We start from the raw sequence: 15,920 nt of genomic DNA on the forward strand, positions 1-15,920 counted from the left end.
AGGGGGCAGAAAATGTATTTAAAGAAATAATAGCTAAAAACTATCTGAATCTGGGGAAGGTTACAAAAATCCAGATCCAGGAGGCACAGAGAGCTTCCAACAAAATCAACCTGAGGAGGTCCACACCGGGACACATAGTCTTGGCAAAAAGTAGTGATAAAGAGAGAATTTTAAAAGCAGCAAGAGAAAAGAGTTATATACAAGGGAAATCCCGTAAGGTCATCACCTGATTTTTCAGCTGGAATTTTGTAGGCCAGAAGTGAGTGGCACAATATATTCAAAGTGCTGAAAGAAAAAAACTTGCAACCAAGAATACTCTATCCAGCAAGGCTATTTAGAATAGAAGGAGAGATAAAACACAAGTCCTCCACAAAGTATTAGTGAATTGGATCCAACAATACATTAAAGAAATCATTCACCACAATCCAATGGGCTTTATTACTGGGATGCAAGTGTGGTTCACTATTCACGAATCAATCAACATGATACATCACACCAACAAGGGAAAGCGTAAAAACCATAGGATCATTTTAGTAGATGCAGAAAAAGCATTTAACAAAATACAACATGTATTCATGATAAAAACCCTCAACAGAGTAGGTTTAAAGGGAATGTATCTCAACATAATAAAGGCCCTATATGAAAAATGCATAACTTCATACTCAGTGGTGAAAAACTCAGAGTTTTTTCTCTAAGATCAGAAAACAGGGATGTCCACTCTTACCATTTTTATTCAACATAGTATAGGAAGTCCTAGCTACAGCAATCAGAAAGGAAAAAGAAATGGAAGGCATCCAGATTGTTAAGAAAGAAGTAAAATGTTCACTATTTGCAGATGACGTGATGCTATAGAAAGAAAACCCTAAAGACTCCACCAAAAAAACTACTAGAACTGATAAGTGAATTCAGTTAAGGTCCCAGGATACAAAAGTCCATGTACAGAAATCCATTGCATTTCTATACACCAATAATGCAGTAGCAGAAAGAGAAATTAAGAAAACAATCCCCTTTACAATTGCACCAAAAAGAATAAAATACCTGGGATTAAACTTAACCAAGGAGGTGAAAGACCTGTACTCTGGGAACTATAAAACATTTATGAAAGAAATTGAAGACAACAGAAATACATGGAAAGATATTCCATGCTCATGGATTGGAAGGACAAATAGTGTTAATATATACACACTATTCAGAGCAATCTACATATTTAATGCTATCCCTATGAAAATACCAACAATATTTTCCACAGAACTAATAGAAATCCTGAAATTTGTGTGGAACCACAAAAGACCTCAAATAACTAAAGCAATCTTGAAAAAGAAGAACAAAGCTGGAGGTATCACAATCCCAGATTTCAAGATATACTACAGAGCTGTATTAGTCAAAGCAGTATGATATTGGCACAAAAATGGACACATAGATCAATAGAACAGAATAGGAATCCCAGAAATAAACTTATGGTCAATTCATCTTCGACAAAGCAGTAAAGAATATACAATGGGAAAAAGACTGTGCCTTCAACAAATGGTACAGGGAAAACTGGACCACTCTTACACCATACTCAAAAATAAACTCAAAATGGATTAAGGACCTAAATGTGAAATCATAAAAATCCTTGAAGAGAGCATAGGCAGTAATTTCTTTGATATAGGCTGTAGCAACATTTTTCTAGATAGGTCTCCTGAGGCAAGGGAAACAAAAGCAAAAGTAGATTATTAGGACTACATCAAAATAAAAAGCTTCTACACAGTAGTGGAAACAACTGAAAGACAACCTACTGAATGGGAGAAGATACTTGCAAATTACGTATCTGAAAAAGGTTTGATATCCAAAATATGTAAGTAACTTATACAACTCAACACCCAAAAAACAATCCAATTAAAAAATGGGCAGAAGACATGGAACACTACATCAAAAACTAATGATGTTGTGTATGGTGATTAACATAACATAATAAAATAAAAAAGAAGACATGAACAGACATTTCTGCAAAGAAGACCTCCAAATGGCCAACAGACACATGAAAAGATGCTCAACATCATTTATCATCATGGAAATGCAAATCATAACCACAACGAAGTACTACTTCACACCTATCTGAGTGATGTAAAAAGAAAAAAAAAAACACCACAAGAAACAACAAGTGTTGGCAAAGATATGGAGAAATAGAACACTCGTGTACTGTTGGTGTGAGTGCAAGCTGGTGCAGTCACTGTGGGACACAGTAAGGGGGTTAAAAATTAAGAATAGAATTACAGTAGGATCCAGTAATTCCACTACTGGGTATTTGCCCAAAGAAAACAAAAATACTAATTTGAAAAGATATAAGGCACCCCTGTGTTTATTACAGCATTATTTACAGTAGCTAACATATGGAAGCAACCCAAGTGTTCATTGATAGATGAATGGATAAAGAAGTGGTATGTATATAAAAAGGAATATTACTTGGCCATAAAAAGAATGAAATCTTGTCATTTGCAACAACACAGATGGATCTGGAGAGTTTAATGCTAAGTGAAATAGGTCATTCAGAGAAAGACAAATACCATATGATCTCACCCATATGTGGAATTTAAGAAATAAAAAAAGAACAATAAAAGAGACAAATCAAGAAACAGACTCAACTACAGAGAACAAACTGATGGTTACCAGAGGGGAGGTGGGTGAGGGGGCTGGGTGTAATAGGTGAAGGAGATTAAGAGTATACTTATCATGATGAGCACTGTTTAAGGTATAGAACTGTTGAATCGCTATATTGTACACCTGGAACTAACAAAATACTGTATAACAACTATTCCAGAATTAAAAGAAAATTAATAAGACTCTGTCAGGACTGAGCTCCTTCATTCTCTTAAAATACTGAGTTCTTTAAAAATTCAGTTATTATGTATAACATGCCTACATTGGTAAGTTCTTTGTTTTCTTTGCTAGTTTATTGCTAAGTTGGGACTTATATCAAACCCAAAATGCTTCAAAGTACTTCATTCATAAACCAATAATATAATACATTCACCTTCTTAAAAAAAAAAAGAAGATCATGTACAAGGATTTGACTAGCTGTTGCTTAGTTATTGTAAACGTGGAGTAGAAACTCAATTCTTAACTCCTTATGTTCTAACATAGGATAAAGAATATATAATGAAGCTGACTCTGACCTGAAGTCCCATGATTGCTCCATACCAACTTCACGAAAAGAACAGAGAATAGTGGGTTGAGACAAGTATTTGTACAGGTGAAATATTTCTTTTAAGGGTCATTGTTATATCTTGTAATCTTTCAGCTTTCTCTTGCTTCTAACTTCTCAGATATGTAAATGGACCAGAAAAGAGCCAGGTAGCTTTCTGGCTTTCACACTGAAGATAAAAGATAAATGTACACTAGGATTTTCTCCTTGAATCTGTAACCATTTAGATACCAAATCTTCTCCTTTCTTAATATGTGTAAACACAGTAAAAGTCCTCTAGGTAGAGGTTGCTTATGTGTTCATTCATTCAAGAGCATTTTATTGCTCACTTAGTAAGTAGAAGGCAGTGTGTTAGGAGCTAACGGTGTCAAAGTAAATAAGCTGAGTGTAGTTCTTTTCCTCACTGAGCTTATGGTCTAGCATCCTTACTAATTCACTATCTAAAATAGCTAATTACATGGGTTGCATAGTTTAGCATCTATTGGAAGCACTCCAAGACGCTCAGATGAGGGGCATTTGTAGGTCGTTCAAATGAAATTTTAACTCCTCCTAGGCTTTATTTAGCATGTTAAACTTAATGCCATCAATACAGGCAATTAGGAATCAGAAGGTGGTAAAGGACATTTAGGCACAAAGTCATCCATCACATTAAATTACTTAAACTTTTCATCTCATTGCTTTTGAAGTAAATGACTCTCAAGAGTTGGTGGGCATTGGTATGGCCTAATGTTTAAATACAGTTTAAAATCAAATGTTGGTATTCTGAACAGCTTCCATTCCTTCTTAGGGAATGTATCCTTGATTTTGGTCTTTTTTCAGTAAGAGGCATTAAAAAATAATGATTTCCTCTTTGTACAGAGCACAGGGATATGATTCTTTTTAGATGAGATGCCATTGTGTCATTAGAGATGAAAGTTGTGTATTATGACCTGGACAATTTCAGGAATCCTTTATCTAAGTTCGGGTTTCCCCAAAAGTACATTGTGAGACATAAAGTGGGTCCAGGTAGTTAATTTGGGAGAAAATTTTAAGAAGTACGTGGAGGAAAGTAGGGAAAGTGAGACAGGGAAAGGAAAGATGTCTTGAAAGTGTTGTAATGAGCAGGTTTTCATGGTGGGCAACTGGGGATCAATCCTACTGGGGACCCTTTGAGGAACCATGGGGAACCTTCAGAAATATTCCATCAAAGGACAAAGTAAGATGAAATATTTTCCCACCAACTCTCAACTGTCATTGGTTGAGGGTAGTTTCTGGGGCAGTGAAGCCTTAGACACTTCTAGGCTTCCCAACAAGCAGCAGGCTGGATAAGCCCCCCAGAGGAAACCCTTGGGTAGAGAAGCAGTTGATGGCAGGCACTTGAGGTAGGAATTTGTCAGTGCCCTGGGAACTTGTGACCACAGCTGCAGGTTCATTTAGAGGTGGACTGAGGGGATAGGGAACAGAGCATTCACAGCAGTGGCATACGCTGGGAACAAATTGCTGTAAACTGCATTTACTTGAAAAAACACTGTGGTCGGTCAACATTTTACGAAATGTTGGTCCATAGGCTGGTCCAAAATTCCCCCATAACAATGCTTTATTTTCTGCAACACATCCAAAGAAAAATGGTGTACAGGTGCACTTAGAACATTTAAACCATCTTATCACGATAGTGGTTATTTCACCAGGAAGAAAAGTTGCATGCCATTACTTGTTCTCTCCCTTATCTATGGTTTTTCTAAGGACTAAAAGAGAGATGTTCCATGGAGCAGTTTGTCTCCGTGAATATATCCCACTGACAGGAAAATAAATGGATGATGAATTCAGAGTGGCATTCGTGCCACACTTCTTTACTGAGGATAGTAGTACTCTGTGCTTCTTTACTAACTTGTCCCATTTGCCCTTATGGCACTCTTGCAATGTCAGAGCAGTTTTTATTGCCTTACTTCACAACGTAAGAAACTTAGTTTCATTAAAACATGAATCGTGCACCTGGGATGTGTCATATGGTGGGTTAGACACTCTTCCTCGGGATATTTCAGTTACTCCTACTCAGAACCCTGGGGGGGTATTATTGTCCTCATTTACTGATAAAAGCTCTAAGCAGGAACTGGCGAAGTTCTCATGAGACAAGAAAGTTTGGAAGTAAGACCCAATTCCTGGAGCTTCGTCTCCATCCCCAATACTTATTCCCCTCTAACCTGTGACCTCTCCAGGTTGTCTCCAGATTCCCCTCGGCATTCCTAGACAGACATCTACACTTACCTATTACTACCGCCGTAGAACCTTGCATGGTACATTTGTGGATTGAGTAATTTTGACATAATTACCACACACTGAAGGTATTTTTTTTTTATCTGCACTAGCTTGGTCTCCCTTCAGATGAGAGTCGATTTGATTATAAACTTCATGGGATAATGCCCAGTCGTAGATTTGTGTCTCCTGTGATCCATCTCCTTCTTCTGCCTTCTACCACATTTTACTTGGTTGGTTATTTCTGAAAATTTTTATTGACATAGACTGTAAGACTGTGTATATTCACGCTTATTTAGCTGTACAATTTTATCTCACGTGACACTCCTTCTCATTCCATCAGGTCTAGCCACACTAGCCTTGTGTCCATCTCTCATATTTGCCATGCTCTGTCTCACCGTGTGAACTTTGTACATGCTGTTCCCTCTCCTGAAAATTTTGTACTTTTCACAATGACCCAGTAAACCCCTACTTAGGCTTCATAACCGTGCTCAAGCTCAAGGTTCCTTTAGGGAAACTTCCTTAATGAATCTAAGCAGATCTCCCTGGTAGAGACTCTAATAACATCGTGTGTCTCTTTGTTCTTATTATCAGAATTCTGAATGTGTATATTTACATGTGTATATATGTGTGTGTGAAGATTTAATCAATATCTGTCTCTCCCACCATCCTACATGCCCCATTACACAAAATCCTCATCTGTTTGGACTCAGGAATGTACCTCCCAGAAATTAACATGGGGCTGTGCTCGTGGCAGACACTCAGTAAATAAGTCTTGAATAAAATAGATAAATCTCTAATGTTAACTTCTCTGAGTTGGACCTAGGGTCTTCTCAGTCCTGGTATTCTTCTGTTGGGGAAGTACTGCCTCACCCCAGGGGGGCTTTTAAAATGCCTGAGGGTGCTTTCTGGTTGTCACAATGACTAAGTGCAACTCCTAGGATTTGGTGGCAGAAGGCAGAGGTGTTAAGAATCATGCAGTGTGTGGGATAGTCTATTCAAGGAATAATTGTTCCACTCCAAATGCCAGTAGCAACCTGAGAAACACTGCAAGATAGATTATGTATTTGAGTAATAGGCCTCTGATGTGTTTGAGTAATTGTTAACATGAGTTTGTATGCAGTGTAGAGGTACAAGTGTGTATGTATGTGCGTGCGTGCGTGTGTGTGTGTGTGTGTGTGTGTAACTGCCCTTTTAAATTAATCTTGTGTCAATAAATCATCAGTTAATAGATTACCTTTCCAATGGGTGCCAGAAAGAAGGGCTGTAGGGAAGCAGAAGGAAATGGAGATAGGAAAACTGTCTCATGTGTCAGAAATATGAAACCTAGATATGTCCAGGAGGCCCAGTGTTAATCTCATTTATACAGTTGGTATTTTGCTTTGTATTTCCTATGTTCCTTCTTTTCTATTTCTGTCTAGCTTTTTATTTCTTCTCCAGGTTAAAGCTGCAGTCTGACATGCTCATGTGTTTGCTTTCTTCCTTTTAGTTCAAATAGAAAATTGAGATTAGTTTTCAGGGTTGTTTGTGTCCAGTGTCACAGTTAGCCCGTGGTTGCAATAGAGAAGCTCAGTAAAGCCTCTTTCATTGTTTCTATTATAACACGAGAACAGTCCAGATACTAGTGATAGGCCTCCCTTCACTGAGACTGAAAAAATGATTTTTATGGTACCTCTCCTGCTTCAGATGGCTGGAAAAACATGGGGCAGAGATGGAAGAGCCTGTAACAGAATGTGACAAAGCGCTAGTTGGAGATTCCAGACATTGGGGGAGCCCCACTCATCAACTATAAATCATTTAACCTCTTTGGGCCTTGGTTTTATCATATTTAAATAATGAGAAGACCAGGTAAGATAACCACTAGGGCCCTTTCCTGATCTCAAATTGGACATTTCCGGTTCAAGGAAGAATGGGGGCAGAAGGAAAGAAGAAGAATAGATATTACCCTAGAAACTAGGTACTAAAATGCCTCCCACGTATAAAATTATAAATCATGCCTCATTCCTTTAGAATTCTGCTCTAGAATTGAATAGCTAGTATATGACCAGGACTTCCCAGGGAGCAGGATGGAACTCCCTGGAGGATTGATTCAAGAATGGTTTCAGAGGCAGTATCCACATACACAAGCACATAAGTGGCTAAGCATTTGGGCCCTGGGGGAAAATCCGTGCTTGAATTCCAGCTCCAGCACTCTTGGACTGGTCCTGTAGATTGCACATGCCCTTAACTAGTGTAAGCCATTGTTTGCTCATCCATTAAATGTTAATAATAATAGTACCTACTTTGCTGGGTTGTTGTGATAATTAAATGGACACATGCCATCACTGGGAAAGAATGTCTTAGCAGATAGGTCAATGGTCCATAAACTTTTGATGTAATTTCTGTAAGCAAGCTAAACCGATCAAGAATGGTGCAGTTTAATAAATTATTCTTTGGCTAGCAGAATTCTGCCCCCCCAACCCATCTCTTTCAGAATGCAGAATGGCTGATGAATCCTTTTATGAACTAGCTGCTCACATGACTACTACCAGTCAAATGTTAATAAAATATGCATTTGAAAAGGTATTTATTACTTTTTGTTAATTTCTCCCCCTCAAAACTGTTAGAGATAATTAAAATTACTAACTTAATCATATTTACCTAGAAAAGAACTAAATTTACTATTGACTGTATTGTGGATTATAGACCTTCATATCAGACTCACTGGTAATTTTCTTCTACTATTTCTTCCAGAGTCATAGAGATAGCACTGCCTTAACTTTTACTGTATTTTGGCCTGGTCCAGTCTACATGTATGTGAATAGTTGGGAAGTGATTTCACCACAGGGCTGCAGGATGGGTTTGTACTTGACTTCTCCATTAGTTTGTACCATTGGCTAGGCAGGCAGCTGCCAAAAGGACTTCCTCCACCCTCCCCTGAATTGGTCCCAATGAAGCCGTTGTAATTTTATATTTATCACTACGATTAATTTGCTGCACTTGAGTCTGTCATTCCTCCTGGGAGGTAACCCCTAGCTTGGGATAAGCACAGTTGGATTTTGTGAAATAACTCTGTTCTAAGATTAGAATATTTTTGTGTCATCTGGTAAGATGGTTCTGGATTTTAAATGTTCAAAGTGCTCTAGTATTCATCATAATTACAAGTGCATTGTTTTTTCTTCTCCACTTCCTTAATTCATGATCCTTGTTTATCATGTTTCTTTACCTCATTCATAGTTCCTTAAACATGAAGATATTCTAACTGGTTGCAAGATAGTATTTCAATAGAGCTTGTCACTTCTAGGCAAACCCTTCTAATAATATTTCATATTTGTGCATTAGCCCATTACATTTTGCTATAATATTCATTTCATGAGGTTTTTATTTTTATTTTTTTAATTTTTTAAAAAGATTTTATATATTTGTTTGACAGAGAGAGAGACAGCGAGAGAGGGAATACAAGCAAGGGGAGCGGGAGAGGGAGAAGCAAGCCTCCTGCCGAGCAGGGAGCCCGATGCGGGGCTCAATCCCAGGACCCTGGGATCATGACCTGAGCTGAAGGCAGATGCTTAACGACTGAGCCACCCAGGTGCCCCTCATGAGGTTTTTAAGATTAGTTTTGTTGTGACATATGCTTAACTCTCTTATGTGCCAGGATTATGCATTTGAGTTTTAGATTATATTGCTTCACTTAGCAAGTTAAATAAATTTACACTGTAGCCTCAGTATTAGTATTGTCAATAGATATACTTATTTTAAGTAAAGATAAATTCCTTGACCTAAATAATTAGGCAGTAAATGAGACATGTAGAGTGCAAACGGTGTTTCTAGTTTATTTTGAAACTTTATTGTGACTTGAAACAGTGTAAGAAAATACAAGTCTAAAGCCATATTGCTAATTTTAGCAGTTCTGTCATTTTTTAAATAAGTATACACTTTGTTGAATAATGACTTTAGAGCCACTTACTCTTCATCAGTGTAAAACTGCTCTTGAATTTTACTATTCCATGTACATGTTTATACTCCACCACCTCTGCTGTATCATTCACTTTAAATAAGCTCATCTGCCATTTAATGTGAAATACTAACCAAAATGTAGTATATTTAACAAATGTCTATGTAAATTATTTTTAGTTAGATAAATTCATGTCCATCTCAGTATAAATAAGAACTTGAAGTGACTTACATTATTAACAATAAAATAAAATATAAATTGATAAACAGATCCAGGGGAAGGGACATGAGTGGACTGATAAAAAGAAGCTAGAAGATATCATTAGTTTACAGAAATATCTATTATAAACTTCTATTAAATCACCAGAAATCATATGGAGATTTGGCTCCAAGCTTCCCAGTGGCCAAAGCAAAGAAAGCAGAATTATTCGCAAGATTTACATTTTGATATTTTTTAAAGGTTGGGTCCAGGAAAAGCCCATATTTTTCTGGTGTGAGCATTAAGAGATCTATTTCTCTTAAGACTGTAGAGGGAATGTTACAGGATATGAAACATTGTCCTCAACATCATCCTGACAGTAATTTTGAGGGCATATTATCCTATGGTTGCTTTTTCAAGAATGTGAATTGTGACACCAATGCCAAAACAACCAATATTCAGTAAGACCAATTTTACATGTAGCCAAAAAAATGCATTACAGTTTTTGAACAAATGATTGTTTTATCTATGAATAATATTTGGTCATTCCAGAAAAATGACTGACCTTTATAATATCCACTCATATAAATATACATTTATATACATATGACATACTTGCAAAATATATTTATTATATGCACATGTATATATCCTGTAACGCCCCCCCACACACACACACACTGCCAACCAGATTATAAATCTCATACAGGTTTGTAGAACTTATTATATCCCCAGTGCTCACCACAGTACTGTGTAAATGAAGATGGAAGGTGAAATATTGGGTAATGTGATAGCAGTGTCACAAGAAAACTATGGGGGCAAATAATAATTATATAGTATGATGAAGGTGAGTAGCTAATGTAATTACTTCAGAAATATGTAAAAAAAAAAAATGACAGGATCAGGTCAGCCAGCTATCAGCTCAAGAAACACTGAAAGCCAGAGGGTCTCTGGGGAAGCAAATAAGGAGAACCTTATCTCCTGTAGCTTCTGAGAAGACCATGCTAGTAATCAAACCCAAGACCTAATTTTAAAGATGACAGAGATGCCATGATATTTGAAGCACAGCCTTGACAGGTGTCCTCTATAAAAGTCAGAACTCTGAGAGGAAAGTGTGACTATGATACTTGGATGGGCACATATTGATGCATCGGCCTGAGAATATTGAACCCCAGAATCCACTAAACCTTTCCAATTGGTAGGATTAGCTCCCTGCTCTTTGCTGGGAGAGAGAAACTCCTCTTGCTTGGATATGCTAGAAAGACCTCATCTGAGGCAGGTAACTTGAATATCATGTGTGTCTTTTTCAAAAACTGCTCCTGCCACCCTCATACCTCAAGACTGGGACCCAGGGGCAGGTCATGGCCCAACCTACGCATGGGAACACTCCCTGTTGTGTGAGCAGGTAGTTTACATCCTGAATGAATTTTAAGACCAGGTAATTGATATTGGCGGGGACCCGGGGAACTAATGTGGGAGTGAATGATGAGGATATTGGATCAGGAAATTGTTGACCTGCAAGCACTCACCCATGATTTGGAGTTCAAAATATTCACAAGGACACCTGAATTTTGCTCTCATGTACTTTGGGATGGGTCTTTGAAGCTTTGACACAGTAATGGCCTGCAGTAGATGAGGTAGTGACACAGGAATACCTGGGCATGATAGTGAGGAGGGGAACAGAAGACTGAAGGAGGTGGAATGTTAGAAAGGTTTTATTTCTTAAGACCATTGAACCCACCACTTGACCATGATCCCCAGAAGGGCCATGGCACAGTCTCCACACTAAGGCAAGAAATGTCCTGGCAATAAGCAATGACATCTTTGAGGGGTTCAGTAGTACCCTCTGAAGGCTGGGGCTGATGGAAAGAGATACTGCCATGGAAATGGGCATTCGAATACCAAAGAAGAAAAGGGGGAATGACAGAGGCCAATAGTAGTACTTAACCTTCAATGGCAAGGTGGTCTTTATCTCAGACTCTGATTTTGGGGAATCCCAGAATAAGACAATGATAAGGGCAAAGACCAACTCATTCTAATGGATTTTTTTTTTTAATTTTTTATTGTTATGTTAATCACCATATATTACATCATTAGTTTTTGGTGCAGTGTTCCATGATTCATTGTTTGTTCATAACACCCAGTGCTCCATGCAGAACGTGCCCTCCTCAATACCCATCACCAGGCTAACCCATCCCCCTACCCCCCTCCCCTCTAGAACCCTCAGTTTGTTTTTCAGAGTCCATCATCTCTCATGGTTCGTCTCCCCCTCTGACATACTCCCCTTTTCTTCCTCTCCTGTTATCTTCTTCTTTTTCTTTTTTCTTAAAATATGTTGCGTTATTTGTTTCCGAAGTACAGATCTGTGATTCAACAGTCTTGCACAATTCACAGCGCTCACCGTAGCACATACCCTCCCCAATATCTATCACCCAGCCACCCCATCCCTCACACCCCCAACCACTCCAGTAACACTCAGTTTCTTTCCTGAGATTAAGAATTTTTAATGCTTTCCTTTCCAGTCAACATCATATAAGATTACTTAATACTTATTGTACTTATTTCTTTGTGCTTGCAAGTTTGAATTCACTTAAAATTTTATAACCTAGAAAAGGCTACATATTTTCATTATGATATTGCAGCACTTTATCAAGTAAGTGGTTTTTTTTTTTTTTTTTTTTTTTGGTTTCCTCTCCTTGCCTCTCCATTTTTAGTAATTGAACCCACTTTCCTTTGATTATCCCAAGCACTTAAGTGGCATCAGTCTTTCAACTTTTAGATGAATACTTTATTTACAGTATTCATAACCATAAAATAAATAGTTTGTTTCTTTTAATGTAGTCATTTTGAAGTCTGTTCTTTTTCTAAGATTCTTTTGCCAATTTAGAAAGTGAAAGTATATAGAGAAATTGATTCAGCCTTAATGACTCTTATTTAATTCTTCAAACTGGGAAGTAGCTGGATAAATGACTCACCGTGGAATTGTATTTATCATTAGAAATGCTCTTCAGCTATTCTCAGTGAAGTACTTTTATAAAGCATCTGATATGTGTCCGGCATAATGCTAAACCAGAAAGAGCTCTGAAGACTATTCATGTTTGGCTATAGATTTTGCATTGATAACTCCTTAGGTTTAACCACTAAGATCTGATTCCTGAAAACAGTTGTTAGTTCCATACATTTGGTTCAACAAAAGTGCTTGACAGTCTTTCACCTGGCCTTAGGTAGGTCTGTAAGAAGACTTCCAAAATAAACCAAAGGAAAGAATAAACAAGGTGTAATGTTCATGAGCTGGGCTACCTCCAAGAAAGTTGAGCAGAGTGATGTTTATCTTTAGTTCATCTCCCTCTTCCCTTCTGTGTATTTTCTAGCATCTGAAGATACACACTTCAGCTGCACAATACAGCTTTTTGAGGATTGAGTTTTCCTGTGGGTCTTTCTTAAGCCCTATCCCCTTGTTTTATTTTACTTTATTTTATTTATTTACTTATTATTGTCATCATGTTCAGTTAGCCAGCATATAGTACATCATTAGTTTTTGATGTAGTGTTCAATGACTCATTAGTTGCATATAACACCCAGTGCTCATCACCATATGTGCCCTCCTTAATACCCATCACCCTGTTACCCCATCCCCCCACACCCCTCCCTTCTGTAACCCTCATTTTGGTCCCCGGAGTCCAGAGTCTCTCATGGTTTGTCTCCCTCTCTGATTTCTTCCCATTCTGTTTTCCCTCCCTTCTCCTATGTTCCTCCATTCTATTCCTTATGTTCCACATATGAGTGAAACCATATGATAATTATCTTTCTCTGCTTGACTTATTTCACTTAGCATAATCCCTTCCAGTTCCATCCATGTCGATGCAAATGGTGGGTATTCATCCTTTCTGATGGTGAGCAATATTCCATTGTATATATGGACCACATCTTCTTTGTCCATTCATCTGTTGAAGGGATCTCAGCTCCTTCTACAGTTTGGCTATTGTGGACATTGCTGCTATGAACATTGGGGTGCATGTGCCCCTTCTTTTCACTAACTCTGTATCTTTGGGGTAAATACCTAGTAGGGCAATTGCTGGGTTGTAGGGTAGCTGTATTTTTAACATCTTGAGGAAACTCCATACTGTTTTACAGAGTGGCTGCACCAGCTTGCATTCCCACCAACAGTGTAAGAGGGTTCCCCTTTCTCCACATCCTCACCAACACTTGTTGTTTCCTGTCTTGTTAATTTTTGCCATTCTAACTGGTGTGAGCTGGTATCTCATTGTGGTTTTGATTTGTGTTTCCCTGATGGCTAGTTTTTTCACATTACGGATAAAGGGCTGGTAGCCAAGATCTATAAAGAACTTCTCAAACTCAACACCCGAAAAACAAATAATCCAGTCAATAAATGGGCAGAAGGGGTGCCTGGGTGGCTCAGTTGGTTAAGCGACTGCCTTCGGCTCAGGTCATGATCCTGGAGTCCCAGGATCGAGTCCCGCATGGGGCTCCCTGCTCAGCAGGGAGTCTGCTTCTCCCTCTGACCCTCTTCCCTCTCGTGCTTTCTCTCTCTCTATCTCATTCTCTCTCTCAAATAAATAAATAAAATGTTTAAAAAAAAAATAAAATAAATGGGCAGAAGACATGAACACACACTTCTCCAAAAAAGATATACAAATGGCTAACAGACACATGAAAAAAATATCCCCTTGTTTAGAACATAATCTTAACAGGGAGCTCTGTACCTATCTAACTTGACTTGCTTGGACAAAACATAAGTGGTTAAAGTAAATTTGAAAGATGATAATAATGTTTCATTTGATGTATTGTTTTATATCTTTGCCTGTATCCTAGAAACTAGGGTCTCTCTTAATTTATTTTATTTTGTGCATTAGAAGAAGAAAGCTCTGCGTCCTCCAGTATCTGTTAAACTTATTTTTAAAAGATAGATATGTAAGAAAACCAGGGAAGGATTTTTTTCCTTCTCCTTTTCCCATTAACGTATACTGAATTTAAAAGAGTAGTAGACATGTTTAGAGTAATATTTTATATGCATATATGTATATGGAAATTAATGCCTCCTCTTTCAAATGGGTTGCTTTCATAAATCTTCTCTTTTCCTAGAGCAGTTTAAGGATGACGTAGAGACTAAGACATGATGGTAATATAGGAAGGATTTAAGCACTGGGTGAATGGTTGGGCTAGCTGATCTTTAAGAACATTTCCAAACCAAATAGTCTGTGATTTTATGAAACCCTACATGCAGCCTATTATAAAATGCTTCTTGCTTCCCTATTCAAAATTAATTACAATAAGTCCACAAATAATTATCTTAGCATGCTTCACATTGTCTCATGCCATGATATATATGGGGAAAGTTTAATTGAGTTTAATTAAGGGACCAGGTTTGTTTGTTTTTGAGTGTATTATAGCTAAAACTATCAGAAAAACACTCATGACTTGATTTCTCACATATTAATATCTTTAGTACAAACAATAAGAGGTATGAAGATTTAGAAAAAGATCAGACATGGGCATGCTGGTGGAGAAAAGAGGTCAAGCTAACCAAGGACCTCTGTGTAATCTCTTGTTTCAGAGATACCAGGAAAGGGTTATGATAGGGAGACCACAGATTATAAAATCATGGTGCCTGACTAAAATATAAATATCAGATGTTTTATTCCAATAAAAATGTATTTAAAGTTGAAAATCTTAATTTTATTTAAAAAAATATCAAAAGTGAATACCATGTTAAAATGACTAATGCTGGCAAGACCTTGTTTATTTCATCAATGTGATCTTACCAAACACCATTCTCAATATATCTGTAACTTTGTGCGTTCTTCGTTTATACAGTTAATAGAAGTCCAATAATTGGCATGTTTGTTATTAAATGTCATCTTAATAACAGGTCTTGGTGTTGCTGGGCTGCAGCACAGCCAAGTGAATCGTCCTCCCTGACATTGAACATCAAAGTCTTTGTACTTGCCACTCATTTTGTAAGGTCTCAGGGGACAGGCATTTTGCAAACTCCATGAAATCTTAACAGCCTAAAGGAGAGACAGCAGATGAAAATGAACAGCCACTATCCCTTTAAACATGACTGTATCAAACAGCTACTATTCATAGCAACTGAAAGCCGAATAATGGTTCTGAACAGAACATGACTAGACGATTAAGGTCACCTTTGGCAGCTTTATAAGCAAGTGCATATTCTAATGGTCTCCTGAAATCCTTCTCCTATGACATAACTGTTGCAAGAGGTGATACCCTCACTGGCTCATGGAGCGTTTTCTTCATTTTGCCTTTGAGTCACATGTCTGAACTTTTATTTGAGGTTTCTTCTTTGGAGTAGATCCATTTATCAGTGAAATGATTCAGTACAGTAACTGC

The sequence above is a fragment of the Zalophus californianus genome, chromosome X, assembly GCF_009762305.2.
Source record: "Zalophus californianus isolate mZalCal1 chromosome X, mZalCal1.pri.v2, whole genome shotgun sequence".
Taxonomy (NCBI): Eukaryota; Metazoa; Chordata; class Mammalia; order Carnivora; family Otariidae; genus Zalophus; species Zalophus californianus.